A 17,368-nucleotide genomic window follows, 5' to 3' on the forward strand; every position below is an offset into this window, starting at 1 on the left:
ATACCAGGCGAGGTAGTTAACATCTCCTAGCCACCGTGATGATGATGAGAGAGATACGCAAACTCGAAATATACAGTAGGCGTCACGGTCGGGATCGAACCCACAACCTACTGCATACCAGGCGGACGATACACACACAAAACAATCAGAATGTAAAGTATAGGTAAAGGAACGCAAATCACGAAAAATAATCGCGTGCAATCGAGGTTATCCGTGACCCTGAACCGAACTCAAGATGCGCTGTTTGTTGCACCGTATATGAACCACTGCACCACCGCTCCCCAAGACAAAGACCACCCGTGTAGCCTTAACAGACTGTAGGGGCAAGTGCTGTTAGCGAACACCTATAAAGGCCGGCACGGCACACGAGGGGTTGGGTGGCCAGCACCACGCCCGGCCGCCTTTGTTTCCCTAGCGGCGATGTTTACACATCGCACCAGGTACTCGTTTGAGGCCGAGTCAACCTAGGGGAGGCCCAGGACCCGTTCAGATAATCGTCACCGGTGTTGGCCGTGAGCGGGAATCGAACTCGGGTCGCCGGGTTCATAACGCAGCGCGCTAACCGCTACACTATGACACACACACGGACACACACACTGACACACACACACACACCCACGGGTGCATGCACGCACGTGCAGGAAGACAAACGGTTCTCTTGTGAGGCTCGTTACGCCGCGTTAGGACGCAGCGAGTTAATGAGCACCCATTAAGGTCAGCGCCGAACACGGTGGGTGTCGGTGGCGCCAGCAACACAGACGGAAGGCTGCTGCCTTTGCCTCCCCTCCCCTTGCGTCGGCGTGCCGCGCTGACGACGCTCGTTCCACCTAGGGGCTGCCTATTCCAGCTCTCATCGCGGCAGTGCAGCAAAACAAATATATAAGCGGCACGTGCCGGATTAAAAAAAAAACATCGTGAGTTTTCCCGATGACGCACGCGCGCGCGCGCGCAAAAAGCCCTCCTTCCACTCCTCCCTCCCTCTGTGCATGATGCAAAAAAAAAATCATCAACTGTTCCTGAAGAACTGCATTGTTTGGTCATCTAGCAGGTAGGCTGGAATAGACACGTGAGTACTTGCCATAGTAGTAAATTGTGTCAGGGGTATACTGGGGTCGGTGCGCTGGGTGCCGAACCGGACGGAGCCCCGGGTGAAATGTGGCCTTGGGTAGAGTTGGCAAGAAGCAGGCAGGCGACTGTGCATTGATTAATCGGTTAAAGTCAATTCTTACATTCGCACTACACGCATCCAATCGCGGGTGTGGGAACGAACATCCTTCGATTATCGTATCTTATATATATTTATATAGAGCAGATGATGATGATGACTATGATGTCATTTTATGAACACTACTATAAACTCTAACATTTAAAAAAAAAATTACCAGGTAAGGCCCACTGAGCGATACAGCTCTTTTTCAGAAGCGATCTGGCCACAAATGATAGCTCAACGAAGTGGCTTATCGTGTAGAAATGTACATCGGCCAAAGACTCTAAACGCGTTATTTTAAACGTGGAGGGAAAAACCGGAGGAGCCGGAGAAAAATCCACGCGCCCACGGGGAGAGAGAGACACGCAAACTCCAAATATACAGCAGCAGCAGGCGTCACGGTCAGCATTGAACCCACGACCTCCTGTATACCAGGCGAGGAAGTTAACATCTCTCCACCGTGGCGCCGCAATGTTAATTAAACAAAACATAAAAACAACAGAAAATAAATGTTGAGGTGAAAGGTTCAGCCGACGTCGTTTCCACAATATTGCTATGAAAAGTTATTTAAAATAAAAACATACCTTGTAATGACTCACTTTATTTTCCTCATCCGAAAAAAAACAAAGAGATATTGCAGCAGTGCTTCGTCTAATTCCACGTGAATTATTACTGCCGGTATGATTGCTTGCAGTGGTTTGGTTTTTTTATGCTGTTCCAGTTTATTATGCAACCTCGGGTACTTTTGATAGAAAATTCCTGACCCTTTTTCTTTGTCCACAAGGGTAAGGGGCCGTCCATAAATGACGTCACGCACCTGGGGGGGGAGGGGGGGGGTCAGACATTTGTGACGATGTGTGACAAGGAGGGGGGGGGGTTTGAGAAATGTGACGTCACATCAAAATGAGCAACTTTAAATAAATATAGACGACACGTTCTACTTAATTAAATAGACTTTTTAATAAATGTTTTCTCCTACAACATCAGAGTGCAGCGCCACATTAAATACGCACTACAATGACAATAGTTTAAAGCTATTTGAAGCATGTTTTATATATTTTTGGGGGGGGGCAGAGCTTTGTGACGTCATATTTGAGGGGAGGGGGTCTGATTTTTTGTGACGCGGTGTGACGAAGGGGAGGGGGGTCAAAAATCGTCCAAAATCGCGTGACGTCATTTATGGACGACCCCTAAGGTATTTTCTTTTTATTCCTCGCTCCTTTGAACCCCTTTCCTGGCTCCGCACCTCGTTCCACTTCGTCTCCACCAAATCGTCACCTCTCTCTCACCCTCACCTAGCCTCACCGCCCCTGACTGTTGGTGCAAGTGCTGTTAGCGTGTGACACCAATGAAGGCCCGGCACGGCACACGAGGGGGTGGCGTGGCCAACACCACGCCCGGCCGCCTTTGTCTCCCCAGTGGCGATGTTTGCACACCGCGCCAGGTACTCATTTGAGGCTGAATCGACCTAGGGGAGGCCCGGGACCGGTTCAGATAACTGGCGATGTTGACCGCGAGCGGGAATCGATCTCGGGTCGCCGGGTTCGTAACGCAGCGTAGCGCTAACCGCTACCACCATCGCTCCCACCACCACCAGCAGCAGCCATGATCAATCCACTGCTGGATGACGTCCCCCCCCCCCCCAAAACCGCTGCTTCCACCGCCGTCTTCTCGGGACCGCGCGCGCTGAAAGAACTCCACCGGGGGGCTCCTGCGCACGGACCGAGTCGCCTCCAGCAGGCGGCGAGACCCCCCGGGGGGCTCCTGCGCACGGACGACCGCCGCAGCTCGCGCCGCGGTCGAGAGGTGGCACCGCGAACAGACAACGCAGCCGCGCGGAATCGTGGCAGCCTTAGAGTGGATGGAGGCGGACCATCGCACGGAGCATTCTCATCTTCCTGCACCCACCCTCCCTCAGTTCCAACCCCTCCCCCCAGCAACCCCACCCCCCCCCCTCCTCCCACCACCACCAAAGCTCCACATTCTAAGTGACGTCTCTGCAGGGCAATGTTTCACGTTGAGCGTTTTCTTAGAGCAGCTTTGGCAAGCCCCCCTGCGGTCTTCTTGTAAAGAGAAAAAAAACACACATTTTAACAATCTCCATATTTCTTTACAACTTTCAGGATTACTCTCCCCTCTCACCCATCCCCACAGAGATCCATATGCAGCGAGTTGAGCTGAGAGCAGCTGACTTTGTAGAAACGCCGGGCTCCGATTTGTGTGACACCGTGAGGCTAAACTCCATTGCTTTAGAGCCACCACCACTCCCACCACCATCCTCATCACCGCACTGGGCTGGGACACGTCCCAGCAGCAGCGCGTTCGCCACTTGTTGCAGAGGTCTCGTGGTTCGATTGCAGCGGCCACCCCGATTAACACTGCGGTGTCTTATCAACCGCAATAGTACTACTAGGTGCCGTCTTCTTCACGGCGGACACGTGAACAACAACAACCCCTGACGTCATTCGCAAGAGCAGACCATCGTGCGTGCTCACGTCAGGATCCAAATTAGCGAAAATTCAAAAATGACACCACAAGTTACTCAATTTGGATTATACACGGAGCAACTGTCATCGTCCTCGACTGGCAGGCCAATATCCCCAGGTGTCAACAAAAATATACAAAGAAAAAGACAAAGATCCACAGTCGCGACAATGCATACCAACCCTACCCACCCACCAACCCTACTCACACACCCACCAACCTCACCCACCCACCATACCCACCCACCAACCCTACCCACCAACCCCAGCCACCCACCAACCGACCCACCAACCTCACCCACCCACCCTACCCACCCACCCACCAACCTCACCCACCCACCAACCTCACCACCCACCCTACCCACCCACCCAACCCACCCCAGCCACCCACCCTACCCAACCACCACATCAACCCACCGCACCCACCCGACCCACCCACCAACCCTACCCACCCACCCAGCCCTACCCACCCTACTCATCCACCCACGCCCACGGTCATTGCTTGGCTCGGTGTGGCCACGAAGATCGACCGAGCACGAAAAGTGTGGGCGCCGTGCGGTCAAAACTGTTGAGGAGCACTGCCCTAGGCCACGTGTTGCTTGCTCTGTGTTCTGAGACCGGAGCGCCTAACCATCCTTACCACTCCAATTGCCATGCAAACTATAAAACCCCTTGGTCTAATGATGAAACTAACCATACAGCTCAGTATCCAGATGTATATAGGTTTGCGGCAAGATTAGCAACAAAATACTTTCATAAAATTATTTAAATATATATACAGTACAAAAAAGCAACCACTTTGCATACTTAAACGCAGTGATCCTTCGCTAAGTATCAGAGGGGGGCCATTATCGCCGATAAGACATCGCAGTGTGAGTGCCGCCACGCATTTGAAACCATTGTTGGGTTTGATAGCAGCACGACGACGATGATGATGGTGGTGTTTTGATTTGAAGCTTTCGTGACTGCAGGGATTCACATTCTTGGTTCTTTCGGTAAAGTCACGTAGAAGGGAAACAATGAAATAATAAAAATATAAAACAATGCAATTTTCTTGTGAGAATAAAAATATAAAACAATAAAATTATCTTGTGAGAATTGTATTGTTTTATATTTTTATTATTTTATTGTCTCCCTTCTACGTGGCTTTACCGAAAGAACCAAGAATATAAAGATGGTGGTGTTGGTGTTGGTGGTGGCGGTGTTGGTGGTGGTGTTGGCGGTGGTGTTGGTGGTGGCTGTGTTGGTGGTGGCGGTGTTGGTGGTGTTGGTGGTGGTGTTGGTGGTGGCAGTGTTGGTGGTGTTGGTGGCGGTGTTGGTGGTGGTGTTGGCGGTGGTGTTGGTGGTGGCGGTGTTGGTGGTGTTGGTGGTGGTGTTGGTGGTGGTGGCGGTGTTGGTGGTGGTGTTGGCGGTGGTGTTGGTGGTGGCTGTGTTGGTAGTGGCTGTGTTGGTGGTGGCTGTGTTGGTGGTGGTGTTGGTGGTGGTGTTGGTGGTGGTGGTGTTGTTGGTGGTAGGGGTGTTTGTACTCTGTGTGTGCTGTCGGGGGTTTGGGGGTGAGGGCGCACGCCAGGGGGTCTCCTGTGGCCCCGCGGGCCTAGCACTTGCAAAGACTGTGGCAGTAAGTCTCGAGGTGAAGACGGTGTCAGCGAGGCTGGATGCAAAGAGAAGGTGCCAGCAAGTCTGGAGGGCCTTGGTTGGGAAATTCCCCAGAGTGTCCAAAAGACGCAGCTGGGGAAATTCCCCCCGGAGAATCCACGAGGATGAAAGCTTGGGCAAGAAGGGATGTTCGGGGTCTGTGGAGAGGGACTTGGGCCATCGTCGCTGTCCTCACGTCATCACGGTCTGCTCGGTCACACGATCTCCACGTCGGCATTATCTCATGCGTGCAATAAAGAAACCTCAAGTTCGCAAGTTCGAGTCCGGAGGCATTGCACACTGAAGGACGCCGCCGTGAGGTTGGGCGCACGCGCATTAGAACGAGTGCCGTCAGCAGCGGCAAGGATGCGGGGTTGGTGGGATTCATTAAATAGACCGGCTTGCCGGCTTGCTTGTTACCGTGGGCGCGTTACTCACACCACCATCCATGGCCTCTCCCCCACACTCTCTCGCGCTCTCTCTCCCACCCTCTCTCTCACCCTCTCTCTCTCTCCCCCACACTCTCTCTCTCTCCCACCCTCTCTTTTTTTTCGATCAGAGGAAACAAGGAGATGCTCGGTGTAGTCGGCACTTTGCTTCGTTCATCATTTCGGTTTTTTCAATGCTTTGCTTTATGTAACACCCCCCCCCCCCCATTTTTTTAATGAAAGATTTCACAAAAGATGTATCGCTCTGCTCTCCTTACCCCTTCCCTCTCTCTCTACCGCCCTCTCTACCCCCCCCCCCTCTTTCTCTACCCCCTCTCTCTTCCTACTCCATGTCACTCTCTCCCTCTCGCTCCTCTCTTTCTTTTCTTCCCCACACTCTCCCACCCTCTCTGCCACCCACACTCTCTCGCTCTCTCTCTCTGTCCTCCCCCTCTTAGTCCACCTGTGCTCCGCATCCCTCCCGCGCGCCCGCCTTGGCTGTCTGCTCAAGCGCGCACCCTCCCCTCGTTAGCGCATTCGAGCGACGGCCGAACAGCGAATTAGCAGTCGGACCCCAGATGTGCAGACACAGAGACACAGAGAGGGGAGCCTCCCACGTGCCTTTCGCAAGCAGAGGTCAAGGTTCTGCGTCTCCCAGGAATGCTGCCCCCCCCACCCACCCACAGGTGTCTCCTGTGCAGGGTCCAGCCGCGTGGCTTATCAATAACGTGGCCGTGACTTCAGGTTCCGTGTGTCGACACCCACCCCCCGCCACCCCCCCAAGGCTAACAACTCAGACAGGAGTGAGTGTCAAGCAACACACACAGAGATATGTAAAAAAAAAAACAAATGAAGCACACGCCGTCTTAAGAGAATCATTCATCCATAATAGATTAATGATTCTAACACGTATGCGAAAGCATAGTGTTAGAATCATAAATGCTTGCAGGCTAGACGATCACACCTTCCGAACGTCAATAAAGCACCCAGCAACAATGCAACGGCAACCAAAAACGAGTTCCTGAGTAACTGCACTCTGGTCACCTTGTTTTTGGGGGGTCGCTCTCACAATACATTTAAGACAAATGTGACCGACTGACCGACCGACTGACTGACCGGCGGCGGCAGCGGCAGCAGCAACAGCAGCGATTGCCGACTGTGGATCGCGTCTCGCCGCTGCCGGACAGTCACATTGGCTCAGAACGCGTGCGTACGAATGCAATTGTATTTATTTGTACGCACTCACGAGATGCAATGCATGTGCCGTGTGCCCTCGGATCAACACGGACGGGGTAAAACCACGCACCGTCCCCCCTCCCCCCCCTTATTACTCACAGCATCGTAATCGGCGAATTACAATTATCATCTGGCGGCACTAAACGATAATGGAAATGTGCGGCGCCTAGCGAAATGAAGAGGCTAAAAATGTATCGTTTATTAGTCAATTGCAATTAAGTAAAAATCATACGGAAGTGTAAAGTTGATTAAACATTTTTCCCATTCCCACGTAAAACCCATCTGATATCGACCATTACTCCTGACAGGATCCTTAAGAATTGAACAGACAGTGCCGAGTGTCCTTCTCTAGAGACGACAAATTATTTGGTGATGCAGCTGCTGCTGCTGCTGCTGCGTTAGCAGCGGTGCACAAAGCACAATTAACAACAACTAATACACGTTATCCACAATAGAGCTGTTGCTGGGTTAGATCGCGTAAATATAAATGTGCCGTTAAACCCGCCACCACACGACACAGCCAATTAAGTAAGGTTTATCACGTGAACAAAACATGCCGATTTGTCACTATTCTATGGCTCTTTCGGTAAAGTCACGTAGATAGGTTCAAAGAAAATAACAAAACATTAATACGTTTCGATCGTAACACAAGCGGTCGTCTTCAGGAAAAAAACCTATCGACGTGACTTTACCGAAAGACCCAAAGAAAATGAATTCCTGCAATCACGAAAGATTTAAGTCAAGATTGAATTTGTTAATAGTGCAGTGACATAGCACAGACTGTTGGACAGCAGCAGCAACTGCAGGTGGGCACTTAGCGCGCACACCGCTGAGCATATACACGCTGAGCTATTGTGTCTCCGGGATCGAGCAGTGATCGAGCTATGGAGGAGCATCGATCGAGCTATTGTGTCTCCGGGATCGAGTAGTGATCGAGCTATGGAGGAGCATCGATCGAGCTATTGTGTCTCCGGGATCGAGCAGTGATCGAGCTATGACATTTTGAATGCACGTGTCTATGTGTTCGAGCTGTGATCTAGCAATGATCGAGCTATGGTGCAGCATTGATCGAGCTTTGGTTCGTTAAAAATCGATTCATTCCCGTTCCAGTAATCCTTATTTTGGCATGAAGACACACCAAATACCCGTATTTGGACAAAGCAACGTCCAATAACTCCATACATGGGCCTGAAAATGTCACACATTGGCCTGAATAATAACGTATCATTCATTCTGCCGCGGGTTCATTACGTCATGTTATATGTATGTTGAACTTCTTTCGCACGGTACGTCGCCAAGCCGTGCTAATCGGAGGCGCGTGTTCACCACGAGCCCTCGTGAGAGGCCTCGTGAGAGGCCTCGTTCGCACGACGCCCGTGTCGACGCCCTCTCAAATAGAGACAGCTTCCCCGTTTAGCTACAACAAAATAAATAAAACAAAGCTAACACATACAGCTTGTAAAAGACTAACACGTAGGCTTTCGCGACCAATATCATCCATAATAGAGGTTTTTTTGGGTTAGATCGCGTTAATTTATAAATGTGTCGTTAAAACCCGCCACCACCCGACACAGCCAACTAGTAAGGGTTGTCACGTAAACAGAACGTGGCCAATTCGTCACTAGTACAGCACAAATTTGGCTGTCGCCTGATGAAGCTAGTTGTAATTACTGGCGAAACGTCGAACTCAGATTGTAAATGTTGTTTACGTGACAACCCTTACTAGTTGGCTGTGTCAGGTGGTGGCGGGTTTTAACGACACATTTATATATTTATACGCGATCTAACCCAAAACGCCTCTATTATGATTGTAACAGACTGTTGGGGCAAGTTCTGTTAGCGAGCACCTATTAAGGCCCGCACGGCACACGAGAGGCTGGGTGGCCCTCTAGAGGGGCTCTCTAAAGCACCCTCCGGAGGGTATGTTGGCCTATTCTTCCACGCTGTGGCCACAGCGTCTTGAAGGAGGTGGAAGTTTTCCCAAACTTTACCGGCCGATCAACTAACTGCGGGTTGTACTCGTCCGTTACTGCTGTGGGAACAGACCCAGTGGGGGGTACTTAAAAAAGAAATAACAAGAACCCACAAATAACAGCTACCGGCATGAAAAACAAACATTACCACCGTCAATGCACCTGCGACTAGCACGGTTGACTACGTACGGCGCGAAAGAAGTTCAACGCACATGCGTGGCGATGTTTTTATCCACCGGACCAGGTACTCATTTCAGGCTGAGTCGACCTAGGGGAGGTCCAGGACCGGTTCAGATAATCGTCACTGGTGTTGGCCGTGAGCGGGAATCGAACCCGGGTCGCCAGGTTCATAGCGCAGCGCGCTAACCGCTACACTACACACACACACGTGAAACACCGCGAACAACGGAGCTGATACACACACACGAAACACCGCGAACAACGGAGCTGGGGATACACACACACACGTGAAACACCGCGAACAACGGAGCTGGGGATATCCACACTTCAGTGTGATCTTTATGTGCGGACGTTCCTTTCTGTTCTCAATGAAGTGTGTCCCACAGAGAGGCTTTGTGGAGCACATGGAGCTCGTTACTGCCCAGACCTGTCCCATAACAGCGCTGTCGCCAATAAACCCCGGCTCCCCCTGCAACAGGCACTTATCACCCCAGGCAAGTGCCCTGATGTGTAGTCCTCCCCTATAGACTATTAAGTCTCCGTTATTTACGACTTTAAATATGTGCACGTGTGTATGTGTATGTGTTTGTTTTGTGGGGAGCGGTAGTGTGGCGGTTAGCGCTACGCTGCGCTATGAACCTGGCGACCCGGGTTCGATTCCCGCTCACGGCCAACACCAGTGACGATTATCTGAACCGGTCACTGGGCCCTCCCCTAGGTCGACTCAGCCTCAAATGAGTACCTGGTGCGGTGTGTAAATATCGCCACTGGGGAGACAAAGGCGGTCGGGCGTGGCGCTGGCCACCCACCCCCTCGTGTACCGTTCCGGCCTTCATAGGTGCCCACTAACAGCACTTGCCCCTACAGTCTGTTAAGGCTATACGGGGGATCTTTATCTTTGTGTGTGTTTTTTTTTGCCCTAGATTATAAGGGGGAGCGGTGGCGCAGTGGTTAACGCGCTACGCTAACGAACCCGGCGATCCCAGGTTCGATTCCAGCTCACGGTTACCAACACCGGTGACGATTATCTGAACAGGTCCTGAGCCTCCCCTAGGTCGACTCAGCCTCACTAGGGAGACAAAGGCGGTCGGGCGTGGTGCTGTCTCCCCACTCTCTCCTGTGCCGTGCCGGCCTTCATAGGTGTTCGCTAACAGCACTTGCCACAACAGTCTGTTAAGGCTATACGGGGGATATTTGTCTATGCCCTAGATTCTACGGTTCTATTGAATTATCATTTTTATTATGTTTCATGTGTGCGGTGTTTCTTGTGTGTGTGTGTGGAATATACGGAAGGTTATTCAGGCAAAACGGTGTGTAGTTGACTGCACGGCGGTTAATTATCGTGTTGCAAACTAACAAAGCAAGGGAACAGTACTCTTTGGTTCTATTCGGTAAAGTCACGTAGGTAAAAAAAATAAACAAAAATCACGACGTTTCGGCCACAACACAAGTGGCCTTCATCAGGTGAAGGGACCAGACTGTCCAGAGGACAGCGTTGGAGTGACAGGTTGGTCCCTTCACCTGATGAAGGCCACTTGTGTTGTGGCCGAAACGTCGTGATTTTCGTTTATTTTTTTTACCTACGTGACTTTACCGAATAGCACCAAAGAGTATGGATCATTGCAGTCACGAAAGCTTCAAATCTAGAATCAAGGGAAAAGTCTTAGTTCGAGTTCCGGATCATGGCAATGGTCATTGGCGAGTGATATCTGACGTCGCCAACTCAGCGTGGGTGAAGTATGGTCAAACAATCCCCACGAGGGAAACGGGGTTGAGACACCTTCGATCAGCAGGCCGTTGACAAAGAGCTGACGATTACTTTTTTTGTATTATTATTAAGATAAACAGTTCCTCTCCAGCTGCTGTACATCACCAGTGCGTGAACATCTGTTAAGAAACAACGTGGCCACCTTTGTCTCCCCGAGTGCTGATACTTTTTTTTCACACATTGCACATTTAAAAGCTCGGTGGACCTTACCAGGCAAAGGCGCTGGATAAAGTTCAGCTACCGATTGCCACTGATGTTAGCCGTGAACCAGGACTCACAAACTGCCGCACCACCGCTTACGACCCACACGACACACACAAAGATCGCACTAATAGTCTGCTAACAGACTGTTGGGGCGAATACCGTCAGTGAGCACCCATGAAGGCAGACAGGGCACACGAGGGTGGTGGTGTGGCAAGCGACCTTACACGGCCGCCTTTGTCTCCCAAGTGCGAACGGTTCACAACACCGCGCACCAGGTCCCTCATTTGAGGCTGAGTCGACCTAGGCGAGGCCCAGGAACGGTTCAAGATAATTGTGTTGGCCGTGATCAGGAAATCTAACTCGGGTCGCCGGGGGTTCGTAATACAGCGTGCTGACCGCTACACTACCCACCACTGACACAACACAGAACAGAGCTCATGTGTGTTGTATTCGTCTTCCTTTGTGCTCTGTATCTCATTAAGATCGCCCCCCCCACCACTCCACACCTCCCTCCACCATCCCCCCTGCGTGCTAAATTATAATGACAGCCTGGCTGCTGCTGCTGCTGCGTGACCCGCTTGTTTCACGACACGCCTTTGTCTTCCCAAAAGACGCCACTGTCGACGGAACGTGAACCGTGGCCTCATCATTGTCCAATCACGGTGCCCGTTTGTGTCATGCGTTCCCCGGTCTCATATACCCAGTACAAATATACAGACACAGATCGCCCGTATAGCCTGTAACAGACTGTTGGGGCAAGCGCTGTTTGCGAGCACCTATTAAGGTCGGCACGGCACACGAGGGGGTGGGTGGCCAACACCACCTAGGGGAGACCCAGGATCGGTTTAGATAATCGTCATTGGTGTTGGCCGTGAGCGGGAATCGAACCCGGATCGCCGGGTTCATAGCGCAGAGTAGCGCTAACCTCTACACTACCGCTCCCCAGTACACACACACACTGACACACAACAACAAGAACCGCCATTCGCCACTAAGTGGCGATGACGTCACCACGACGCTTGTGCCAGGCCATGTGCACCTTGAGGCCACGTGAAGTGTCGAACGCCCGCTGGCAGGCGGTCACGGGGCAGACTCAGGTGCCACGGGTCGACTGACTGAGATGCCGAGATGACTGGCTGATGCACCACCTGTGTCCCCTACTGTGCCAACTTGCTGTGCTTTAGCCACCCGGCGCTCCGCTCGTTGTTGTGAGCGTCACTCCTCAGCCCTCTGTTGTTGTTGGAGGGCGACTGCCTCCAACTGCTCAGTAGCGTCCTTCACGAGCCTTCTCCGCAGAGGCCGATCTTGATACTGCTGGTACCAGTCATCGGCAAGTCCACTCAGCTCCACATCCTCCTGCACCACGTCACTCCATCTCTTCTCTAGCCCGTGCCGCGCCCGTTTAGTCCCCTCGATCCGGCCGAACAAAAGCTGTTTGGGCATACGGTGATTGGGCATGCGGGCTACATGGCCCAGCCAACGCAGTATTACCTGCCGGAGGAGCTCACCGATGGGACTTTGCCCAGATCTTTCAAGGATTTGTGACCTCACACAATCCAGCCTGGTTAAACCCAGGATGGATCGTAGGCAGGCCAGCCTAAATGTTTCTAACCGGCGAAGATGTTCCATTACGGGGGTCCACGTTTCACAAGCGTAGAGAAGGGAGGGAACGACAGACCAGGTAGCTTCCACACAGCGTTACGCAACCAATGAAAAGATATTGCCGCTCGACTGATTCGGAGTGAGACCTCCGCTGCCAAACCGGAGATGGTCATAAGCACACTGCCCAGGTATGGGAAACTCTCCACTCTCTCCACAACTGCCCCATCACCGAAAGGGAGTTGTGGGGGCGGAGTGTCCGATGGTACAAAATACCCAGGCAGGTGCTTAGTTTTGGTGGGGCTGATGGTAAAGCCCCACCTCTTAGTGGCACGCTCCAGTTTCAGCAGAAGTGTCTCCAACTCCTTCTCTGAGTGAGCAGCAATTACCAAATTATTGGCATACATAACGTGGCTGACCAATAGGGAGCCATCCCTTGGCCGCACCCGGGCATCGATCAGCCTCCCATTATATCTGTACCAATTGGAAATTCCCCCGGTACAGCTATTGAAGGCTTCACGAACTACGTGGTCAAAATAGATGTTAAATAATGTGGGAGCCAGAGGTCATCCCTGTCGCACTCCAAGGTGTACAGGGAATGACTCTGACTCCCGGCCACGTAGTTTTACCCGTGCCTGCTCACCATCATGAAGATCCTTAATGATCGTGAGCAGAGGGTCAGGGACTCCGAAAGCACGAAGAACAACCCAGAGCCCAGGCCTACTGACGGTATCATAGGCCTTGACCAGGTCAATAAACCAGAGATGTAGGTCTTGCTGGAATTCCATACACCTCTGCTGTAGCAGACGGAAAGAAAATATGGCATCTGTGCAAGACCGCCCTTTCCTGAGACCACATTGGGGCTCTGCAAGCCTCTCCTCAGCGTGCCTAGCAAGGCGATGTTGAATAATCCTTGCCAGGACCTTTCCCGCACACTGAGGAGTGAGATGCCCCTGTAGTTGTTACAGTCTGTGCGGTCCCCCTTCCTAAAGAGGGGGACCACCAGGGCATCCTTCCAATCCTGCGGAACCCGTCCAGTGGTCCAGACTGTTGTTATGATGTCATGTACAGCAATCTGTGCACAAACGCCACCCTCCCTCTGCATTTCCCGGTGCCTTTCCTGGTCTCAGACTCTGCATCGTCTTCAGTACTTCCTCAACAGATGGCACCTCAGCCAGCCACTCACAGGGGGTGATTTCTTCTTCCAATATTTGAGGCACCGCAGCCTCAGCAGGGTCATCCCCACTTTGTGCCACGATGTTTTCCTGGCTGAGGGATTTCCCCTCCCCCAAGACCTCACAGAAATGCTCAGAAAATCTGCAAACCTATTCCTGGGGGTCGGAGATTGGATCACCGTTTTTCCCCTAATGATGGTAATCGGTGTGGCGCTGCAGGTTACTTTTTTATGGAGTTAAATAGGGATTTGTGATCGCGGGTCACTGAGGCAGACTCCATCTCCTCAGCAACCCGCGACCACCACCCATCCTTGCAGCACCTCACGGCTCTCCGAACCTCCGAGCGAAGGCTGCGGTAAGCCTCCTCATTCTCTGACGTGGGATGCTGTAGACGATTAGAGTGGGCCTGTCGCTTTTTCTCAACCATTCTGAAGACCTCCTCTGTCAGCCAGGGTCTCTGGGGAGGTCTGGACCGCGTACCCAAAGCAGCCATTGCAGCTGCATGAGTCACAGTCCTAAACCTAACCCATTTACCCTTGACATCAGGAGGAGTGGGGGACGATGCCAACCCCAGCCGCAAGCGATGATGAAATTGAAATTCTCGCTTGCAACTTTCATCAGCTAACTGAGACCAGGCCACCTTGGGTTGGAATGGGGTCCTGGGTGTACACCCACCACCGGAGTGGAAGAATGGCAGGCGCATCTTGCAGATCACAAGTCGATGGTCAGAGGGCAGATCAGCTCCATGGTAGGTCCTGCTGTCAAGGACATGGGCTCACATCCGCTGATCCGTCACTATGTAGTCCAGCAGATGTTCTTGCTTGGACCCGGCATGCATCCATGATGTTGTGTGGATGCGCCGATGCCGGAACAGCGTGTTGGTAATTACAAGCCCATGGGCTGCACAAAAATCTAGCAGCCTCCTACCGTTGTTATTGAGCTGATCTGGCCCATGCCTTCCAATCACTCCAAACCAGGTGCCCGCATCATGACCAACTCGGGCATTTAAGTCACCCAACAAGATGACTCTATCCCGAGGGGCCACTTTAGCTAGCACCTGTGACAGGAGGTCATAGAAGGCATCTGACTCATCGGCCTTGCTTGCATCCCTCCAAGGATGTTCGTCGTCGGTGGGGGCATAAGTAACCACGACCACCATTCCTCGCCTCTGGTTGATGGGAAGGCGAGCCCAAAGTAGCCTGGGGCTTACAGCTTCCCACACCTCACCGCCACGCTCCCACGCCCCTTCATTCTTTGTTCAAAAGAAGAGCCACACCCTGTTGTTTGGCAGTCTCTTGCCCCAAGTAGAGGACTGTCCACCCCTCATGGTGACAGGAGCCAGAGCCATTCCACCGGACCTCCTGAATGCCACAGAAATCCAGGTGGTACCGGTCCAGCTCCTGACAGAGGAGTGGTAGCCTCTCCTCCGCAGTGAGCATTCAAACATTCCACGTGGCCATCCGTAGTGGCTTGTCGCTGTTTCTGGAGGAGCCCCGAGGGTAAAGATTCAATCTCCTGGCTCCGCCAGATCGGGTTTGGCCAGGAGACGTCATAGACGCCTGGCTCCCCGGGGCCTCCGGCACAAGCTTATTAGTTAGATATTTTAGTCGTGGTTTAGTGGTAATTTATTGAAGGTGGAGGGGTTACCAGCCCCTCGCACCCATCCAGAGCCCCCATTTAGCCACTGTGGTGGTCACAGACACCATGAGGGGAGAGGGTCAATCGAATTTGGCCCTCCCCCCCACAGCACACACACACTGACACACAACAACAACCGCCATTCGCCACTAAGTGGCAGTGACGTCACCACGACGCTTGTGCCAGGCCATGTGCACCTTGAGGCCACGTGAAGTGTCGAACGCCCGCGGGCAGGAGGTCACGGGGCAGACCCAAGTTGCACGGGTCGACTGACTAAGATGACTGAGATGACTGGCTGATGCACCACCTGTGTCCCCTACTGTGCCAACCTGCTGTGCTTTAGCCACCCGGCGCTCCGCTCGTTGTTGTGAGCGTCGCTCCTCCGCCCTCCGTTGTTGTTGGAGGGCGACTACCTCCAACTGTCCAGTAGCGTCCTTCACGAGCCTCCTCCACAGAGGCCGATCTTGACACCGCTGGTACCAGTCATCGGCAAGTCCACTCAGCTCCACGTCCTCCTGTACCACATCACTCCATCTCTTCTCTAGTCCGTGCCGCGCCCGTTTAGCCCCCTCGATCTGGCCGAACAAAAGCTGTTTCGGCATGCGGTGGCTGGGTATGTGGGCTACATGACCCAGCCAACGCAGCCTTGCCTGCCGGAGGAGCTCACCGATGGGACCTTGCCCAGATCTTTCAAGGAATTGTGAGCTCCTCACACTATCCAGCCTGGTTAAACCCAAGATGGATCGTAGGCAGGCTAGCCTAAAGGTTTCTAACCGGCGAAGATGTTCCATTAGGGGGGTCCACGTTTCGCAAACGTAGAGAAGGGAGGGAATGACCGTGGCCGAGAAGACCTGAAGCTTAGTGCGGAGCGACAGACCAGGTAGCTTCCACACAGCGTTACGCAACCGATGAAAAGATATTGCTGCTCGACTGATTCGGAGTGAGACCTCTGCTGTTAAACTGACACACACACACTGACGCACACACACTGACAAAGCCTGCCCCCGTGGCCTCTTAACAGACTCTAGTTGCTGCACGTGCTTGTTAGCGAACGCCTATGAAGGTGGGGACGTCCGTACCTATGTGGGGGAGTGGAGTGGTCATCGGCACGCCCGGCTACCTTCGTCTCCCCAAGTGCTGATGTTTACACAATAATAATGATGCGATCTACGGCCAATATTTCACGGACATAATTTGTCCGTGGCTCCAAAAGGCACAGAGGAAAGCTCGGTAACTCTCGAAAACCAGGGGGAGAGAGAGAGGTGGTGCTTCCAGCGCCTCTCTGAAGTCACCGTGCATCGAACAACCGCCGCTAAATGTGCAGTGGGGACGACCGAGTTCCAGATGACTGAGACAGCCGCGGAGATACAACACCCGGCAATGACCGAGGATTCTGGTCGATGGTGGAGAGAGCAGGAGGAGGTTGTGAGTCGCTCTGTTGCTGCTGCTGTGGGGAGTTCCACTGTGAGCTGTGGTGCAGGGGGACAGGAGCTGTAGTGCAGGGAGATAGGAGCTGTGGTGCAGGGGGACAGGAGCTGTGGTGCAGGGGACAGGAGCTGTAGTGCAGTAAGACAGGAGTTGTGGTGCAGTGAGACAGGCGCTGTGGTGCAGGGTGACAGGAGCTGTAGTGCAGGGAGACAGGAGCTGTGGTGCAGGGGGACAGGAGCTGTGGTGCAGGGGGACAGAAGCTGTGGTGCAGGGGGACAGGAGCTGTAGTGCAGGGGGACAGGAGCTGTAGTGCAGGGGGACAGGAGCTGTGGTGCAGGGTGACAGCAGCTGTAGTGCAGGGGGACAGGAGTTGTAGTGCAGGGTGACAGGAGTGAAAGATGATATGGGGGCTAC

Source organism: Petromyzon marinus, chromosome 23 (assembly GCF_048934315.1).
Source record: "Petromyzon marinus isolate PM22_M1 ecotype Great Lakes invasive population chromosome 23, UKy_Petmar_22M1.pri1.0, whole genome shotgun sequence".
Taxonomy (NCBI): Eukaryota; Metazoa; Chordata; class Hyperoartia; order Petromyzontiformes; family Petromyzontidae; genus Petromyzon; species Petromyzon marinus.